Raw genomic sequence first — 19,592 nt, 5'->3', positions numbered from 1 at the left:
TGGTATGCTATGTGGTTACAAGGATTTTCAGTCTGTCTAATCCATCAAAGCAGCTATTGTGCTCTTAAATACCAGAAGCTGTGACTAGCAGAAAGGACAAGTCATTGGCACATAAGATTTTGCCATCTCATATAAAGCCACAACCACATGCTGCTGTCAGAAAGTAAGAAGCTCTTAGCCCAGGATGACAGACATGGAGAAAAACAGGAGGAAAAAGTGAGAGGAGGCAGAAGAAGAAATGGTATCTTGGTTGAGGAAATATATTAAAGCTCAATGTTAAGGCAATATGCTATCCTTTTTGTTAGGGCAATCTGTCATACCTCCTCAAGTGGTATTCATTGCAGAAGAAGAACTCTATTCTGAAATGTGCAAGACACTATATAAAAGGTTAATATTATTACAGCTGGATGACAGCTTTTCATTGAAACAATGTTAATTTGCTGAGATAGAAAGATACTGTAGGTACACATATTTGTTTTGATTAATTTCTTCAAAGTTTGAGCAGCTTTCTGCTGGAAATACACTTGGTTTCCCACAGAGCAAGCTGCTTGGGAGCCTGCAATCTCATGTAATTTGCTTGGTACTGGTACTTAAAAGTCTCACAAATCCAGGAGCACACTGCATATTTTCCTAAAGGAACCTCAGCTTTTTCACTCAAGTCATGACTTCTCCGGCTGCCATGCAATTGAAAGGAGGCTGATTCTCCCTGCTGCTGCTCTAGTTTCCAAGCTGCCTATGTGTCCTGCCTGTTGCCCAAAGCAGCTGCCCAGATGAACAAGCTCGGGAATCATAGGCTTCTTGGGAAGCCTTGCCTGAATTTAAGGCTTCTCCATAACCCTGGCCAATTTTCTGAGCTGAAGACAGCCAGTACTGTCTCACTTTTGGAAAACAAACATACAAACAAAACCCCCCAACATAAAACAGCCAAACAGAACTAGAAAAATTATTCCAGTTCACTGGAAAAGCAAATACCGTGCTTCTGAACAGCTATGAACAGCTTCTGTAGCTGTCTTAGGCTGCATGTTTATTTGAGGCAACTCTCTCAGTTCTGTTGCTACTCCAATCACCCACATATGCCAGAGTGAGGCAGACTTTGTGATTGGATGAACTGAAATACTTGAGGCGCTAGAAGAGCATCTTAAAATGCTGCATACCTTTTAGACTATCCTGTCGAAGGCTAAAATGAATTACATTCACAGATTTTAACAACGTGTACATGCTTGCAGGTTGTGTTTTGCGGACAGTTGTTGAATATTTAATTCTCACGTTTGACTCAAAATCATTCCGCTTTCTGAAGAAAGAGAAAAAGAGAGAAAGAGAAAGAGCTTGCAGCTCTTTCAGTCTGAGGAAACAAAATTAAAACTCGCCAGTTCAGTGCTCCCTTACTTTGACCTTTTGCAAACCCACTGAAAATTCAATTCTTCACAGCCGGTCATTCACATTGTTCTGCATTGTGACTCATTAGATCATACACTGCTTATGGAAATGAACATTGATTATTGCTGGGCACCTTTGCTCATGAACATGCTTTCACTGCTGAGCTTACTGTACCTATCATCTGTCTGTACACTAATGTATAATGTCGCAAATGGATTCAGTGAGGATAAGACTACAAATGGGTAAATGTGTGTGCTGCTCATATGTGGAGATATTCACAAATGAGATGCAAGTGCTTGAACTCAACTGTCATTAAAACATCTTGGATGCTTTTTCCTTGGCAAAGAGCTGCACTCAGTAACACCACTATAAACAGATTTACATAGCTTTTAATATTCTACTTTTCCTGGATGATGCAGTAAGAATTAAAATACATTAGTGATGAGCCATACATAAAAATGAAATAAAACTGGCAATTAAAAACTAAAGTAGAAAAACAAACATAACAAAAAAACCAACAGAGTAGGAAAAAATAAACCATCAGCCATATGCTGACTTTGAATATATTAGATTCATTGGCAGCTCCTGTGACTTTGCACAAGTCATCTGACTGCAACTCGGTGAAGGGGATTTAGGCCAGCAGCCTAAGCCCTGGCAGATCTCAGACTGCAAGGATGCAGACATCTCCCCTAAAGTCCTCTTTCCAACAGTTGTTCTCATTTTTGTATTTAATGTGCATTCAATTTGACTGCATATTCAGATCAAACCCTAAACTCCTAAAACTGGAAGAGTAGGAAGGTTCTGAGATGAATTTGAATTTTATTTCATCTTAAATAGGTTTTATGGGATTTAAAAATTATTATTATTTTAGTAATTTTTCTTTATTTCTGGACATTTTCTTCACCATTGCCAGTGACCCCAAAATTCAATTTAAATGCATCCGCTATGTAGTTCAATGATGCTTATTATTGTGTCTATTAGAACTTTACATTACTGTATTAGATTGTTATATTAGTCTCTAAATGTTTGTTTCAACATTTGCACAACACCATGATGAACTAAGGTTCCTTTCCAACAGTAAAAGCACCAAAGGAAGATGCATTAATGTGTTACTATGCTGGAGTAAGATATCACTTAGAGACAGCTTTCTGAAAACCTTATAAATCAAAGTGATGGCAAAACTCTTTGGTAGCCTTTTCAGAAAAGCTGGCTGATGTGAAAGGGTTTGTTCAGGTCTGTTATTGTTATTATTCTGTTCTGCAGGTGGTACCGTGTTATTTATTAAAACATAAAGGTCGCTATATTCCATAGCTCTTCCTATTCTAAGGATGCCAGAGCTCTTTAAGCAACTTCAAGAAGTGAACAGGTTTGACAGTTTTTGCCTGAAGCTATTGCTCATCTCTCAGATCTTTGTCAGTAGTCAGTAACAAACACTTCATTCATTCACCTCCAAAACACTGAATAGATGAAGTAATTGGGCTTTGGGGATTTTGATGGCCTGTTGTTTGTGGGGGGTTTTAATTGCATTGACCTACAGCGTATATTCCAGCTACAAGATGAGCAAAATATTTTCAAGGAGCAGACTGGTTAAGGCTCGCTCCTGCCTCATGTAACGACATAACAGGAGAGCACTAAGCTTCTATGTGCTGTTACAAGCAACACAGTTATTTGCAAGTGGAGGGACTAGAAGCAAGAACAATTCCAGCTGGAGAACAGAAGCTTCAAGGTGTTTGAGCCAGACTCTTCGCAGCATTGCCCAGTGACAGAAGAGGTGATGTGCCCAAAAAAGAAATTCCACTTAAAAATACAGAAAGATGGGTGGGTTTTTTTTTTTGTTTTGTTTGGTTTGTTATTTGCTTTGGTTCCCTGTGAGAGTCAATTACTGGCACTATTTGCCCAGAAAAGTTGTGCAATCTTTTTCTTTGGTGACTCCCAAAACCTGACTCCATATGTCCCTTAGTGATCTTCTTAGATTGACCCTGCTTTGAGCAGCAGGTTGGCCTAGATGATCTCCAAGGTCCCTTCCAAACTCAACAATGCTGTGATTCTCCCATGACTGTCAAAGAGCCCTCTCTGTGCTTGCATTTCATGTCCTCTGAGTGACATGTTTTTGTATTCTGACAGAGGAAGAAATAATGGAAAACATTCCTCAGAAATCTAGCAAATCTCATCCAGTTGCTTTCAAAAGTTGAATATAAAGTTGTGCTGATGAAAACCAGAGGACACTCAAAGGCTTTAAATTCTCACTTCAGCAACACAATTTTCTTGTCAAAGAAGTTGTTTTCTTATGTTTATAATTAAATATTTAATTTACAGTCATTATCAAAAGTTAACTGGATTGTTTCTGTCAGCCTTCTCCAGGATTCCATTTAGCACACAAACCATTTACTAATAATAATTAAAAAAATATCTTCTACCGAAGATAATACTTTGCCCTGTATGCGGCTCAAAAGAATTCTTCTGCTAATTTTTAACTCTATTGTTTCTGAATTTTTCCCCACACCACATGGATATGCAGAATGAGCACAAAAGTACTAGTAGCCTTATTTACAGTGCAGTTACAATAAGGCATCTTCGTGACAGTACAAAGAGATTGTGATTTGATCTCAGTACTGATGTATTGAAGAACTTGAACAAAACAATCCATTTTAACTTGTATTAGAAGTTGAGAATTACTTTGATATATTGAAGAGCTGTGAAAGACCTCTGCCCCCCTGCATCTTCAGAGTATAGATAACAACTAGAACTAGCTGGAAAAAAAAAAAGTCAGTCAAGTGTATCTCTTCTCTTGACTATTTTTGACCAGAATTCACTGTTGTTCTAACTACAGGTAGAGGTTTGCACAGAATATATGTACGCCTTTTAACATGAAAAACCTAAACCAGTAAACTGGAATGAATTCCAGCAGATCCAAGAATGACTGTTGTCAGCTGACTCTTACCTGATTTTATTGACATTGAGAAAACTAAAATAAACTAAAATATTTCTAGCTAACTGATGTAAATTATATAGCAATTTGCCATTTTGTGGCTCTATGAATGAGACCTGAATTGCAGGTACCCTGGGACAGCTGTTTCAAGTCATCTAAACTTAACAACGAAAGATACAGGCTTTGTTTTATAACCAGAGGTTTTGAGGTGGCATTTTATTGCAGTTGCTCAAGGGTTAGTATTTCAATTAAATGTATATTTGGGCTTGCATAGAAATTTTAAGTAAAAGAGCATTAATTATACCTAATGAAGTACATCTCTAATGGGCTAGAAAACTCATCAAAATGAAACCAGAACCAAACTGACCCAAGCCAATGTCAATAAAATTTGACATTTTTCAATTTACTTCACTAAAATCTCTGTTATTGCCCCACATAAAAGTCTGCTTGAAATATAACATTTGATGTGACAGAATAGCCAATGTCTATGTCTCAGAAAAGCCTTATATCAGATTTCAAAATTGAAGAGCTATAAAGTACAATTCTGTACTGATAGAGAGTAACATAAAAAAATTTACTTCCAAACTGGAGCTCAGATGCAGTGCCAAAAAGAAATGTATACATATGTGAAATTCATATTCAGCTCTCATGGAGCCAGAGTATTTAAAGGTCACTGGCAGAATGTCTTGTATATTTAAATGCCTGTTAATAAAGTTTTACAAAGTGAAGGCAACATATGCTTAAAGTCTACCTCAGACAGTGAATCTCCATATAGTGAAACATTATCTGAATCTCACGGGAGCCCATCAGAAATATTCAAGCATGGCATCCATCCTCTGAAGAGTGTTCTATGTGTATGAAAATCTACTGACAACGGTAAGACACTGAGTAGAGATGGTGTAGGTGTGCCTCAGTGACAAAAAAATCCTAAAATAGAATCTAGACTGTTGTTTTGAGTATGTTGCCCAAAATATCTTAGCACACCTAGCAGATGTCTTCTGAGAAATGTTAAGTATCTTGTTAAAATCCCAATCAGTTTGTTTTCAGGTATTTTTGCCATTGCTGCTGCTATTTAAAGGTAAGTTGACTTCAAAAGCTCATTTTTGCCCAGTTTGTGAGTAGTTATAGCTTCTGAGAGATGCCTGTTTGGCTTGAGTTGAGTTGGGATTCATGAGCTCCAAGTACTCTAAGGACACGACTAACTTCAGTCACCTTACTTCCTCCCAGTAACTAACAATTACTAATATTTATAGACAGTATTTGTCTTAAACTTGAAAACAAGAAAATATGAACAACTCTTGAGAACCCTGAATTTGGTCCTTGACTCTGTTGTCTTGATAAAGTGTATTTCTTTCAACAAACACAAGTTCACATAGCTTTGCCTGGTTTGTATGGTCACCGTGCCAGCAACTGGTAAACTGGTGAATCTGTACCGTTCATCACCCAGCACCTCCCAGCTGTTCATTGGAAGCTCAGATGTAATCTGAAGAGACTGACATATGGCAAAAATGCTAGACACAGGGGACAGGTCAGCAGGTCAGGATGGAGGCTGTTAATGGACAGGTTGACTTTATGTTTGATATTTAAAAGTATCAAGCAGTTGCAGCTCCTGTTCAAGCCAAAGATAGACATTTTTATTAAAAAATTAATGAGGCAAAAGATAATTCATGTTGCAATTATCTCTCTCCCTTCTTCTCACAATATGTGTATGTGTCTTAATGATTTAACAGCAGAGACAGCACAGGTGGCCATCGGGTGGGGGGAAAGGGTGACTGCGACCATTACTCCAGAGAAATCAGAGTTGTGAAAGAAAGAAATGTGTGCTTAAAAAAAGAAGAGTGAATCTGGAAAGCCAGTGGAGCAAAAGGGATATAAAGCCTCTTTCCAACCGAATTGGCAGAAAGTCAAGGTCTGTCAAAGCAATAACTGCAGTAAAACTGAAATTGTCAGGCACTGTTAGTCACTGTGTTCATATGCTAGTGCTACTGGAAGCATTTAGAGGAGGTGTCAACCGCTGCTATTTAAAAATACAACCCCTGCTCTACCCACCCCCAGCCCACTCCAAACACAACATGACAAAAAACCACAAGCATGCTACTCCATTTGCACTTCTGTCCTGCGGCTGTCAAGCAGGGTTAGGAAGGAGACTGCTTAGCTTCTCTTTTGTGAAAGAGATGTAGAATGATGCCCCTCTGGCATGATTAAATACATGCTGGAGATTGGGATACTGGAGAAAAACATTATTTAAAGGCTACACAGGAATATATCCATTATTTTGTAGGTGGATATCTAAAACATGTTTTAGATCATTCTTATTTTCTGGTCTTTCTGATACTGGATAATTTATTTCTAAGGTATAATATTCTTTCCATTGTCTCACTGATGAAGACACTTTTGAAATATATATAAGGGAAAAAAAACCAAAACAAACCAAACAAAATGTTCTGAGATGCCACCCATGCCTGGAGCTACAACTTATTGAGCATCACATCCTTCAACCTCTCCACTCCAGTGGCAGTACAAACCATGTGCTATGTGCTGTCAATGACTATAGAGCTAGCTAACAAAGCAGGAATAATGGTGCTTTCCTAATACTAAAGAATATGGCAATTCATTAAAAAATTGATAGGAGACACTTGAATAGTATAGTGATAAGGACTTTAGAAGATTGTAAATAATATGCAGTGCCTTTGATCACACAGCTAGTAGCAATAAGAAATAAAATCTATGCATTCTCCAAGTCAATACTACAAAAGAATGCATATTCGCCTACTCAGCATGCTCTGCTCTGCAGACTTCCTCCTCCTTACAGAAATTTTGCCAACGTAACAGGAAATCATCAAGATCATCACGGGAATGCCTCCTCCACACACAGCTCTGTATAACTCCAGCGGTGATTTGGAATAAAATATTCGGGACCCTCGCTAAAAAAATTTAATATGATGCAAAATCTGACAAGATGTTGCAGAAAAGCAAGACCAGATGAACTGTACTGCACAGATCGCTTGGGAAGTTAGATTCATTCACTGCATGGCTTTATAAATACATTTGAATATAGTAAGTTCAGGAACAAAACATATAGAATATATACTCAAAGGAACAGGATTCTAGAAAAATAATTCTGGCTATGGTGTAGGAAACTGTGGCTAATTAAGCAAGACAAACCATGAAGAATACTAAATCAGATTTTTATGTATAAGCAGGTAAATAACAAGTAGGAGAAGGGAAATGATAGCACTGTCCACCGTATTGTGTGGATGAATACCAGTACTGGCTTCCATATGCAGAAAAACAAAGCGAAAGAAACAAAACAGATGCAAAAATATCCAGATATGCAAAAGCAGACTTTAAATGAGATTTGATCAAGTTACTTACAGAAATGTTAAGGAATTTTTTGATTCCTGTATTTTATACCTTATTTGTAAATTCTTCATATAGTATCTAGCTCTCAAATCTGCCAGGCAAACAAAATCAAGACCCAAATGGCTCAAGTTAGAAAATCCAAGTGCATATCCTTGCCATTCTTTTATAAAGAAGTGAGAAATGTAACTTCCTCATTTGCACTGCTTTAGATTAGGAGTAGGTTTATGAATCAACCAAGAAAATTCTCAGTTACATTATGAAAGAAAGTAAGAGAGGATCTCAGGGAATGGCATAAACATTGATGAATTTAAATCATCAATTTTTTTCATTAGACACTGAGACATGAATTACTATGACATACATCTCATTTGGGATTAGCTACCTACAAATAAAGAAACATGATAGAATGATAGAGGATGAAAGACATAATAGCACATGGTTTGCTTACAGGACGTTATTTAAAGCGACTGCAAAGGATGAGATGGTCTCTGCTGTGTGTTGCTCAGCAGAGTAAATGTGAGGAAAGGTATGAGAGAGGTCATGTAAATGTTTCAAAGTATGGAGGTGAGAGCTCCATTAAGACAGCAACTTTTCCAAACAAATGGCTACTGACACTGTTTCACCCTCTGTCTGGAAAAAAAAGAGCAGAGTCAGTCACGCAACAGGACTTCTGAAGGTAAAGCAAAGTTTGCAGTAACAGGAGCAATGAACACACCTATATGGGAAATGAATGCTAGAAAATTGTCTCTTAAAGCCTGTGCAGGGATCTGTACAGATCTACTTAGGCCTAAATGTCTGCAGGTTTTGGCTCTCAACTTCTGATCTGTAAAGTCAATAAACCACTTGACTGGGTGTTTCTCCCCTCACTCCCCAAACTGACCAGATGTGCTGGTGAGTCAAAGGTGCCACTATCCTTTTCACAAACCTGCTTTTCAGAGTCCAATGTCATTTGTTATTTTAAGCACTTTAGGCATTTAAGTATGCTGCTTTTCCAAATCACTCCATTTTTTCCCACCCCACTGTGTCTACTTATATGACTACCTTGAATAAAGCTTAAAGCACAGAATTGTTAGGAACCAATCTGACATGAATTTAGGCATTTTGTTAGCAGAGAAAAATAAATGTACTTTTATAAAAGAAGCAAGCAAACCCACTCCCAAGAATCCCACTCCCAAACCACCATCCTACAAGGCTTGTGGGAAACAGGGACATAAAGTTTTGTGAGAGTAGATTAGTTCAGCAATCAGAGACAAAGCCCTTAGCTCTGTCAATGAATGGAAATCATCTCTGAGAATTAAGGGGCATAAACTAAAGTCCATGGTGTTCAGGTTCCTAACTGACAGAAAGAAGTATTATGTCACCTAAAGGACAACAAGCGTAATTAGTGCCACAACACTACAGGACACACTAAATTCTTCAAGGAGAGACAGGATGAGTTTATGAAGATGAAATTAATGGAGGATAACTAAATAATGACAAACCATACGTAGCTTGGGAAGTCATTGAATTGAAAATATTGAATAGGCTTTGAGAGTATCAGAAAGAGGAATCACAATCATGCCCAGTCCTCCTGCAGCAGTGGGAGCTAGTTATAATTTCCTTGTCATACAGGCCACAACTACAGCTGGAGAGGGGACAGTGGGGACACTGTCACAAGTTGATCTTCGGTCTTACCCAATATAGTTGTCTTGATGTGCTCTGACCCCACTAGCTGTGGTCCATCACTGACATCATTTGCAACTCAACTTTCCCACTATTTTGTAACCCAGTGTATCTTTTGGATGTAGAGCCTCAAGAATGGTCCTTCACCAAACACTGCTAAACTCTGTTTTTTCAGTAGAAATAACATTATGAAACATGAGCATTTGGCAGGTATATAAGAGTGAAGGGTTCTCAGGGGCAGCTTTAGCAATGCAGAGGCAAACATAGGAATACAAAAAGTTCCCAAACATCTTGTGCATAGGTAAAGCATCAGCAAACTCTACTCAGTATGTAGAAAGCAGCATGTTTTTTAATGAGGTATCCTGCACTTAACTGTCCACGTTTCATCCTAAAATTATCTCTTGGAGAGGCTGAACTAAACCTTTCTTCTACCTGAGGCTTTTGTATACATGTGAATGAGGGCAGATACTGTGTTTATTCGTTGCTGTTTTAACTATGTATCTGCTCAGTGTCCAACATTTACCTCTGATTCTTACACGCACGATACTCTGTAATGCTGCAATGAGGAATTCAAAATGAAAGGAGAAACTGTAGCTCCTGTTGATGGATGGTGTAGCTTATCTAATAGAATCTTTGAAAGTTAAGATCATCCAACTACCCTGCTGCTCCCTCCCTGTGCAGCTTATGCTGCACCCTGTTTTTGTATGGGTAAGATGCAAAAAAACGCCCTCTGCAAGAACACAGATAGATTCTCTGAACACTTTGAAGAGAAAATACCTATTTGAAAATAAAAATCATCTAACCAAGACAAACACAGTGAAATGAAAGCAGCTGACTATACTACTACACTGTGGGTTTTTTCCCTTGGACAACCATTAACTAAATTAATTACCTAGCTGCTGAGTTAATTAGCTAATATTAGTACATAAATACCCCAATTAATTATCCTAAGCTAATAAAAAGACAACTGCCATCAAACATATTTGGCACAACTGTATATGTTGAATGTAAATTTCCCATTTGTTTCCCAATCCAATTTTAATTAAAACATTATAAATATAAGTCATTCTCATAAATGAGTTTTATAGCACCACAAGCTAATCACTCCAGAAAAATAAATGAAAAGACAATAATCCCTTGCATAATTATACTGCCAGTTAGAAAGAATGACTTTAATAAAGAGCCCATCAATTTCAGAATTTTAATGAAGAAAAATCTTGACTCCTGCTGCCTTTCTCTGGGCTCCTGAATATGGTCTAGTCTTTTGGTTTATTGTTCCAAAAGTTAAGACTCAGTTTTATTAGTATCAAGTTTTGTTATTTATAAAAGGAAAATCAGCAAGTTTAGGCCAATACTAGTCAGGATTCAGGACTAATTATATCAGTTAAAAGCTTATAAAATTGATAAGAGCTGATCATAAAAGCTTGATAGAAGCTCATAAAATGTTTTTTAATGCTTCAGTTTTTCTGCTTAAAGTTACACAGGTAAACTTTTTCAATAAATCCAGATGGTTATGAATTCTCTGATGTCTTCTGCACAAGTGTTTCTTTCTAGGAACAAATATCATCATTTCAGACTCTTTTCCCCATAAGCTTACTCCTCCACTGATTTTCTACATCCACTTTGGTTTAACTTTATGTAAACCTCTTTAGACTCAGAATTATAAATCTGGACACGTGAGTACTGTGAATACTGAACCTCACTGAAGGGGTGAGAGAGCAGAAGGAATAAAAGTATATGTTTATGCATCGGTACTTAAGTGCAACCAAACTGACAGTATCACATCATTGTTCTGGTAACAGGATTTGCAGTGGACCACTGCCATATTTATGAAACACGATAGTCACTGAGAAATATCCACTCTTTTTGAACTGTTGCAGACAGTGCATCCCTGATTTTATTCAAGTTTATAGTATTAAAACCTGTAGCAGGAGATAAAGACCCCCAGTGTGTGGCAGTACCAGATTTAACGGCACGTCACTACCACTCACTTCCTCTGTGATTATCTCAAACAGGCAGAGATGGGGAGCCAAAGTGGGAATCCATTTTCACTGAGCAGATATCGGTACAACATCTGCCCCATCATGTATTTACAAAAATCTCCCTGCTGTTCGAGGAGTCACTTGAGCATGAAATAGTTGAGTTCCAACAGGTTAGAATTTGTGGCTTAACTGATGCTACAGCAAAACACTTCTGCAGAAACTTGATAAAGATTATTCTAGCATAGAGGAAGTGAGCAAAATAAGTAGCTTGCTTTTTGTGCTGCTTCTAACATATCTTAAATGTGCCCAGCAGTATATCTTGAGACATCTAGAAACTATTTCTTACATCATTTTATGTTTTCTAGAGACAAATGAGTCTCCTGTAAATATTCTTCTAAAACTCCTCCACTTGCACTTAGTTTAAATCAAGACTGCTGCCCCATTTAATCACTGCCAAACACTTTTCCTTGCTAGATTGCCTTAAGTTGCTGTATTTTTGAAACACAGTTCTGAAACATCTATCACCCCCATTTACCAGGAAGAAAGAATGTACTGGGGACTTCTAAGTGAAGAGATTTAGTTAGTAGGGACTACAAAGTGTCCTTTTTGTCTTAATGCTTGGTTTTATGCAACTAAAATGTTTAGTCTTAATAGTACCAAGTACAAAATATTATTTGTTATTTGTCATTCTTTCTAAATACATGAAGTCCACAGGGATTCAGATTGCTTTTTTTCCTCAAGAAAGATGATTTTCCACAGAAAACTCACTTACTTTTTAAAATAAAAATTATCTTCTGAACTTGGTAACTGGATATACTACTCTGCTGTGTCCTAGCAACACTCTGCCCTCCAGAAACAGGCTCATTCACTTGCACAATGCCAGCCTGGATATCCTTTGACCCTACCATTACCTCTTTGACAAGCAAGATCTTTGAAAAATGGTATCCAAGAAGAAACTGGAACTATGGGCCCTCACCAGCAAGAGAGGCAGGAGTCCTCTTCTTTATGCAAGAAGTGTGTTTGGGCACATTTGGATCAGTGCCAAGAAACAAATCCCATCTTTCTGGCAGAAGTCATTACTGGTTTTGTGAAAGCACAGGTATGCCTGTTCTCAGCAGATGCCTGAGCACAAAACCTCTGGAGTCGCACTCAGGCTCTTGCCCAATTCAATAACAGAGCAGCACTGCAATAGAAGACTGATGGAGATTTCCTCCCACACTTTATATACCCTGACAAATGGCAGAGTTCCCTCAGAAGTAGAAGGGAATGGTTTAATGTTAGTGAATCATACAAATAGTGGGTTTCTGGTTAAGCAAAATAGTCCAAAGATGTCTCTTATCCAATCTGGCAAAGAAAGCCCTAGAAATAAGCAGTGTCTGAAAGGTGGTGTAGGAGAAATTCAACTCTCAATCAAGATGCAAATTTCTACCAGGAAGAGTATATTAAATATGAGAATATCACTTATCTGACAGTTTTATGGGGTCCTGAAGTATATAGGCTATTATTACACAGAGTTCAAAAATGTATACTTACACTTGAGCGTTTGGTAAAATTATAGGGGTGGTGCAGACAGGTGTCAAACTGGAAAATAGTTTTTCTCCTTTCTGGTCACAGCCTCTGAATGAGTATCAAATGCTGTATTATTGATTCTAAGTTATTTGATATGGTAGAAACTGTGCTGTGATGGGCTGCTTCTGGTGAGATAAAAACAGATGTGGAACTAGAGCCTCCTACTCTACTGTCAGATTATCTCAGCTGTATTTATTCCATGTATTTAGAACTCCCTTGCATCCAACCTTCTGTTGTCATCCACATGCCAAAGAGCTCTAAGGCTTTTGCTTTACTGAGCTTTGGAAAAAAACAAAGGCAGAATTTTGTCTCCAGAAATTGTTCAATATTCAGTTTCAATCCACTGACATTTCTAGACCAAAATGTAACACACAAAGCAGATATATTGTGGCAATACATTACACGGAATGTTATATTATTCACATGTGAAAGATGGGGACTTTCATATCCTAAAATTTGATTTTTACTGTTCCTCTGACACTAAATTGATTTTCAGAGGATGTCCAGCTGAGCTGGGATTTTATGTGTCTCTTACGCAATCCAGCTTTTCCATCTAACTTCTAAGCAGCAGGCTAGCTTCTGACAAAGGATAGAATAGTGTATCACAAGCACCTTTACAAACATTGGCATCGTCTCCGAGATGCTACCACAAGCATTAGTTTCTAAAGCTGTGGAGATTATTTAGGAATTTGAGGATACAAAACTTGTTTCGAAATAGCTGTCATCTCCTGTTTGACGACGCACCATTTCCGAGCTCTGCTGCCTTGGCAGAATTCCAGCTGGAACTATGCCTATCGGTGGCATTTTCTGTTTTATTCCACTTTCCCATGATATCCATCATGCTAATAACAGATTTGTCATTTAATTAGAGGTCACTTGTAGTCTTTTGTGCAATTTCTGCACGCTTTACACGCATTTCTGTGCTCCGTATGTAAATAAAATTTTATGGCAAAATATGATGATGATAATTTAATAAAGACAAACCTAAATGTGTTACAGAAAGTAAGTCGTCTCTACGTGCTAGCTTGCAAATGTTTGCATTATGACCTCACCATAAAGAGGCAGCAAATACTTGGCATACAGCCAGCAAATAGCTACCTCATGACTATTTCTATACCTTACTCTGCAACGGTGTTTTTCTGCTTCCCAAATAAGAACACAAACATGTAGAACACCTGTGTGTTTAATGGAATGAAAGAGACAGTGGTTTCAAATTGTTCACTAAGTGAATGTTATTCCATATGCCAAAAATACTATGACAAGTCCCCTTGAAGCAATTTCAATTAGCTATGCCTCTGCTCTCAGAAACTACACTGTAAACATTAGACAGCTTCACTCAGTGGGTCTGGTTCCCTGTGGTGCATATAGTCCAATATTCTGATTGAAGAATTAAGAATGCATTCTGCTTCTCATTTCTGTTATTTCAGTTACAGTCATCTGAGACTTGCATATATCTGTTTCCTATAATATTTACAAATGTCTCATTACATATTGCAGCAACATCATGGTTTAGATCAATGACCTCAGAGCAATAGTTTAGAAAAGATCAGATTGCTCAGTGTCACAGAAAGACTATAGGGGTAAATTAACTGTAGCTAAGGGGAAATTTAGTTCTCCTAGGTCAGGATTTCCCTGACTATTTGGAGTCCTGGTATTTCAACCATTTGAACTGAAAGCAAATTAAAATTCAAACCCAGAGTCTAGCTCAGGCTTTATGCATCACATAAACATACCTAATTGTGATGCCATAAACTTAAAAGAACAACTCTTGACATTATTACTCAGTTTTCAAATGATGCTTTAATCCATCATAGTGTTGTAGAAGTTGCTTAACTAAGATGGGATGGGTGAAGGAACAAAGGCAGAAAGAGTGCTAGGTCAGTGCCCTTTCTCCCAGCTATTTAGGAAGCATAATATTCTTGTCTGTAACAGCTATGAAAATTTGGCACCACTGCAGAAAGGTCAGTTCATTAAATACCTGGAGACAAAGTTGCTTCTAGATTACATTAGCTGTTTTTATATGTAATGGGTGACCCAAAAAGCAAGCTAAGTACCTTTCCTATCAGCATCCTCAAGCAACATGTATGCAATGTTGTAGACTCCCTAGAAATGCCTGCAAATGTCAGAACAGCATACATGCTTATGGGATCTGATGATGTGCCACAAGAGCTGTGATGTTATAAACTATCCAAAGAAAAGCTTGTTTACAGAGCCACTGTGCTGAGATCAGGCACTCAATTCACAGTGACAGGGAACAACCCATATGACTCTAGAGGTTCTCATGCAGATTTGTCAAGAAATAACAATTCCCAAATTAGGAAACCACAAATATGGAAAGCTTTGTCAGGAGGCCCTAATAGAATGTTTGCAAATGAACAGTCAATTCTGTCAATTAATAGTGGGACCTTCTGCTCAGGGTTATCTTGCTACCCAGACATATTTGATCAAGGTGCAAATAAGGCATTCTTAGTCTACACACAAAATATTGCCATGCTCTCTAATGGCCTTAAGCACAGCATCATCCTTTCGACACCTATGAATCACTCTTTGATCCCCTCCCTCCATTACACACAAGTGCTCTACCAGTATTACTTGGTTTTCATCTTCTCTCACCATGTTTTACTTCTTTTTGGATCACTCCTTAGCAAAAGCATCTGTTCTGTTGCTACTAAAAACTTGGAAAGAACTCTCAAGGTGTTATTTTCCCTCCTCCTTGGAACTATTTTTACCCTTCCTGTATGTCCTTCTTCCTGCTGGAGGGAAGCTGGGTTCTTCCCTCTGACTCTTTACCAAGTCCATTACATGCTTCTCTACCACAATTATTTGTTTGGCATCTATTAAACTGCCTTAGAAAGTAGAATTGGGAAGCACCAAGGTTGTACTTACACATCTTGTATATCTTGTGTATGATATGTGCATCATGCATTTTTCTGACAGAGAATGGTCTTTATCCTCCCTCTCTCATAAGACCATAAAAAAAATCACATAAAACTACTTTTACTTGCTTCTTTGAAAATTTCATGCATGGTATAAAGGTAATAATGATAGCAATGGGAACAAAAATATTAATTCTTTATGATCTTTCATCAAGTCATGGAAAAAAACATTTGGATTTCCTGCTCTTACAGAAGGCTTGTCTGTGTGCATGTGAAATATCACTTCAAGTTGCTGTACTTATAGACTGTTGTGGTTTGAGCCAACCACAGCCAATAACAAAGCATCAGACAGCTGCTTGCTTTTTCCTCACAGTGGGATGGAGAGGAGAAAATAAAAGGTGTGAGGGTCAAGATAATGATAGGGAGAGATCACTCACTAATTACAGCCAAAAGCAAAAAGCAGATTTAACTTGGGGAAACAACATTATCATGCCAGAGCTCCACTCCACAGCCCCATAGGCAGGGTGCCATGTGAGCCCCTGGCCAGTACCCGTGGCCAGCTGCCACTATTAGTGCTAGCTGGGTGGCCTCCCCTCTGCGCCTGGCTGGCCTGCATCACATACCAGAATCTATGGGTCTGCAGGGCAGGGGAAAGCAAACTCTGTCCACCCTTTACATGCAGCACTGTGTCAAAGACCTGTGTGTACCAAAGGAGGAGGTGGCAGCAGGGATACAGCCAGTCACACCTCTGCTGGGGATCCATCTGCGTCCTTCCCCTCAGCTCCCTTCTGCTACAGAAATGACAAATCCCCCCTGGAACCGACAGGCACAAGGTGCCGCTAGCACACCTCCTCGTCATGACCTGGAGAGCAGTGTGGCCCAGGACCATCTAAAACCTAGGGAAATACACAGATCCACTGATGCTTCAGTGGGTGAGTAATAGGCAGGTACTGCACCCTCACTCCTACTAGCTGTGTATTGGTAACTCCTGTGGCTACATTACACCTACAAGTGCCTGCTTTAATAAAAATGTGATGTAAAGAACTACTCTCCCCCTGCCATAAGTAAACAAAATCTGTTAAGTTTGTTGGCATTATATCTCAGGAGCATAAGAATGCTTGTGGGGTTGTAACTCCCAGGAAAGTAGGTCTCGGAGTGAAACAAGAAAGTAAGATATTTGGGAATTCTATGACTGGTTTTGAGGAATTTATTGGAAATGCCAAGACAAATATTTTGTGACATTCCCTAGCTACTGCATGCAGATACTTGGAAGTTGAACAACCAGGTTGCTGAATAGTTACTCCAATTCATAACACAAAAGGTAAAGGTCCATATTCTCCATCCACTTTTCCAGCTTGGCTCTCACAGCTTCCCAGGATCTGCTCTCAAGAAATTAAGATTTCCAAGTAATTTTAATTTTTCTCTCGGTGTCTTTTCTCTTTCAAAGACAGGCCTAGAGAGTTATGACAATTCAGGAGTATTCTTAGAGAAGGAAAGGGGAGAAGAGAATAGGTAAGTTCCTGAACTGATACCTTCCCTCCTGCGTGTTTTTGGATTTGTGGGAGAGAAAGGATAAAGGTTGACAAAGTTGGTTATACTTCTTTCTTTCTGTTGCTACTGGAATCAAAATTCACTCTCATTCCCTGTCCCTCTGGCAGAAACCACCTCATACTGCCAGGAGCACCACATGAAAACTGTCAGCCAGGTGTCTGCTGGGGGGCTCATACATGATATGCTCTGTCCTACCACTGAGAAAAGGTCTGGTTCCCCAGACCATGAAGAATTACTGGGAACAAACAGTAAAATGAAGCAGATACGTTAGGGAGAAGCCAGGGAATCATACTAAAGGCAGAAGTTATGTATGTCTAAATTTCTGTAATTTGTTTGAATTCTCCATCTAAATTTTATGCAGTAATTTGATATCTTTTGTCTAATTAGAACTAAATGTAGACTGTACTTTAGCTTTTCTAATTCCCTTAATGTCATTATCTCAAGTTTGCAGAAGTATTTTGCTAATGTCTACCCTGGTGCTCTTTACATAAGGTTCATTTCTTTTCCAAGGAATAACACAGGCTGAGGATTCAAGAGGTGATTTAGTTAGAGCTGAATGAGAGGAAAGAGGCTTCTTAATTTACGCAGTATTCTGCCCCCCCCCCCCCCCCCCCCCCCCCCTTTTTATCATTGCTTTTCCATCTCCCTTTAATAAGATTTCTCTCCCTCCTCCCTGGTATCTGTCTACTTGCAAGGATCTTTACATCTATCTTGTTCTTGTCCTATTTTTAGTGCACATCTGTTCTTGTTTTGACCTCAATTCTCTCTCATCTGGGGTTTCATTTTTCTATGTCTCCCTACTGCCAGGTCTTGCAGCTGTCAGATCACTTCTCTCTAGTAAATCCATAATCTTTCTGTTGGTGGTCAGTGCCTAGACTCGCTCCCTTGGCATGCTGCCTGATGGGAGAAGGCAGCTCTCCAGGAAGCTCCTGCTCAGCTGCACTTTTCATGCAACTCCTTCCTCCACCAAAACTGCCAGTGTGGGTGAATTACAAAGGTTGTAACTTGCTCTCTCTTTTCTCCATGAACTTCTTATGTTTTTCTAAACCCTTAAATTTTTCCCAGCAACTGCTCACAGAGCTTGTTGGCCTTCACAAGCGTGACAATAAATGCCATTTTTGTTAATTTCACAGGCTGCATTTCACTTTTCTTTAGATAACTAATTATGAAATTTGGTTTGTTCCACCTCATTTTCTCACTCATGCCACGTCTTCATTCACTGGTACACTTATTTTCCTTATTCCATTCTCCCTTTTGCTAGGCTTTCCTTTTCTGCCATTCGGGTTTCTTGTTTCGTGTGTGTGCGCGCAGTTGGCATTTTTGCTATCCTTCAACTTCCTGCCACCATCTTCTTTGGAGACCTTAGTCTGAGTCACCCCATTAGATTAAGTGGGGAGTACTGTTGCTTACAGAGTGGGAAGTGGCTGGCTTGCTCTGGCTGAGTGCTTAGCTGGCCCTGAGGCATCAGGGACAGAGATGCTCCAGGCAGTGCCTGGGTCAGACTTCACATCTAAACCCTTCCTGGCACTAGAATTTGGACCATGAACAATAAGATGGAGAAAGGTCTTTGCTGATTTACTTTGGGCCACAGGAACATGTTTGCAGAGGGAAGTGTTTGTCCTCATTTTCTCAGGTGCATCTACCATTGTACCTAAGAGCTCCCCTAAATCACAGGAGTGCCAACAAAAGTACTGGCAGATGCTGACACACAGTGCTGCCTCCTGGCACTTGGCCCTGCCAGCACACTCCAGTGACTGTGAATCAAGCAGACAAAGCCTCAGAGTCTCAGTTCCTTGTCATTACTGAGACCCCTAATACTGTTGCCTCACTTGTAAAAAACCATAAATTTTAATCAGCATCATGGTTGTGCAGCCAGGGATCAACTAATATCAATATTTTCCCTATTTAGCTGCTGTGTGCTATACTTTTGCTCCAGTCAAGTATCTGTGCATTTACAGTGTCATAAACCAGTGTTGTTGTTGGGGAATATATTAACATTTAAATATGACACTCAGGATTTTTATTTTTATTTTTTTAAATCTAATTTTAAAAGTTACTCTGTACTAGATTAATATTATCCAAATGCCACAAATACCTTTAGCAAATTCCTATTAGAAAGTGAATGTCAGTACTAGAAATGTCTACTTCTAATTGCATGCAATACTGTAGGAAAGAGGTGCACTGCGAACAGCACTCAACTGAAATGTTAAAAATTATCCCTTCTGCTATTCCTCCCTCTTAGAGCACAAAGAGAATCTAATTAACATGCTTAGTGTCTCTCCA

General features: G+C 38.8%; 1 protein-coding gene across 1 annotated transcript in view; it reads right to left on the bottom strand.

Moving 5' to 3' along the window:
* Positions 1–19,592, bottom strand: part of SPON1 (spondin 1) — a 147,085-nt gene that overhangs the window by 46,439 nt on the left and 81,054 nt on the right. The window lies entirely within an intron of this gene.

This window comes from Dryobates pubescens, chromosome 22, assembly GCF_014839835.1.
Source record: "Dryobates pubescens isolate bDryPub1 chromosome 22, bDryPub1.pri, whole genome shotgun sequence".
NCBI classification, from domain to species: Eukaryota; Metazoa; Chordata; class Aves; order Piciformes; family Picidae; genus Dryobates; species Dryobates pubescens.
Note: the sequence above shows the minus strand (reverse complement) of the source record. Positions and strands in the feature narration are given on the sequence as shown.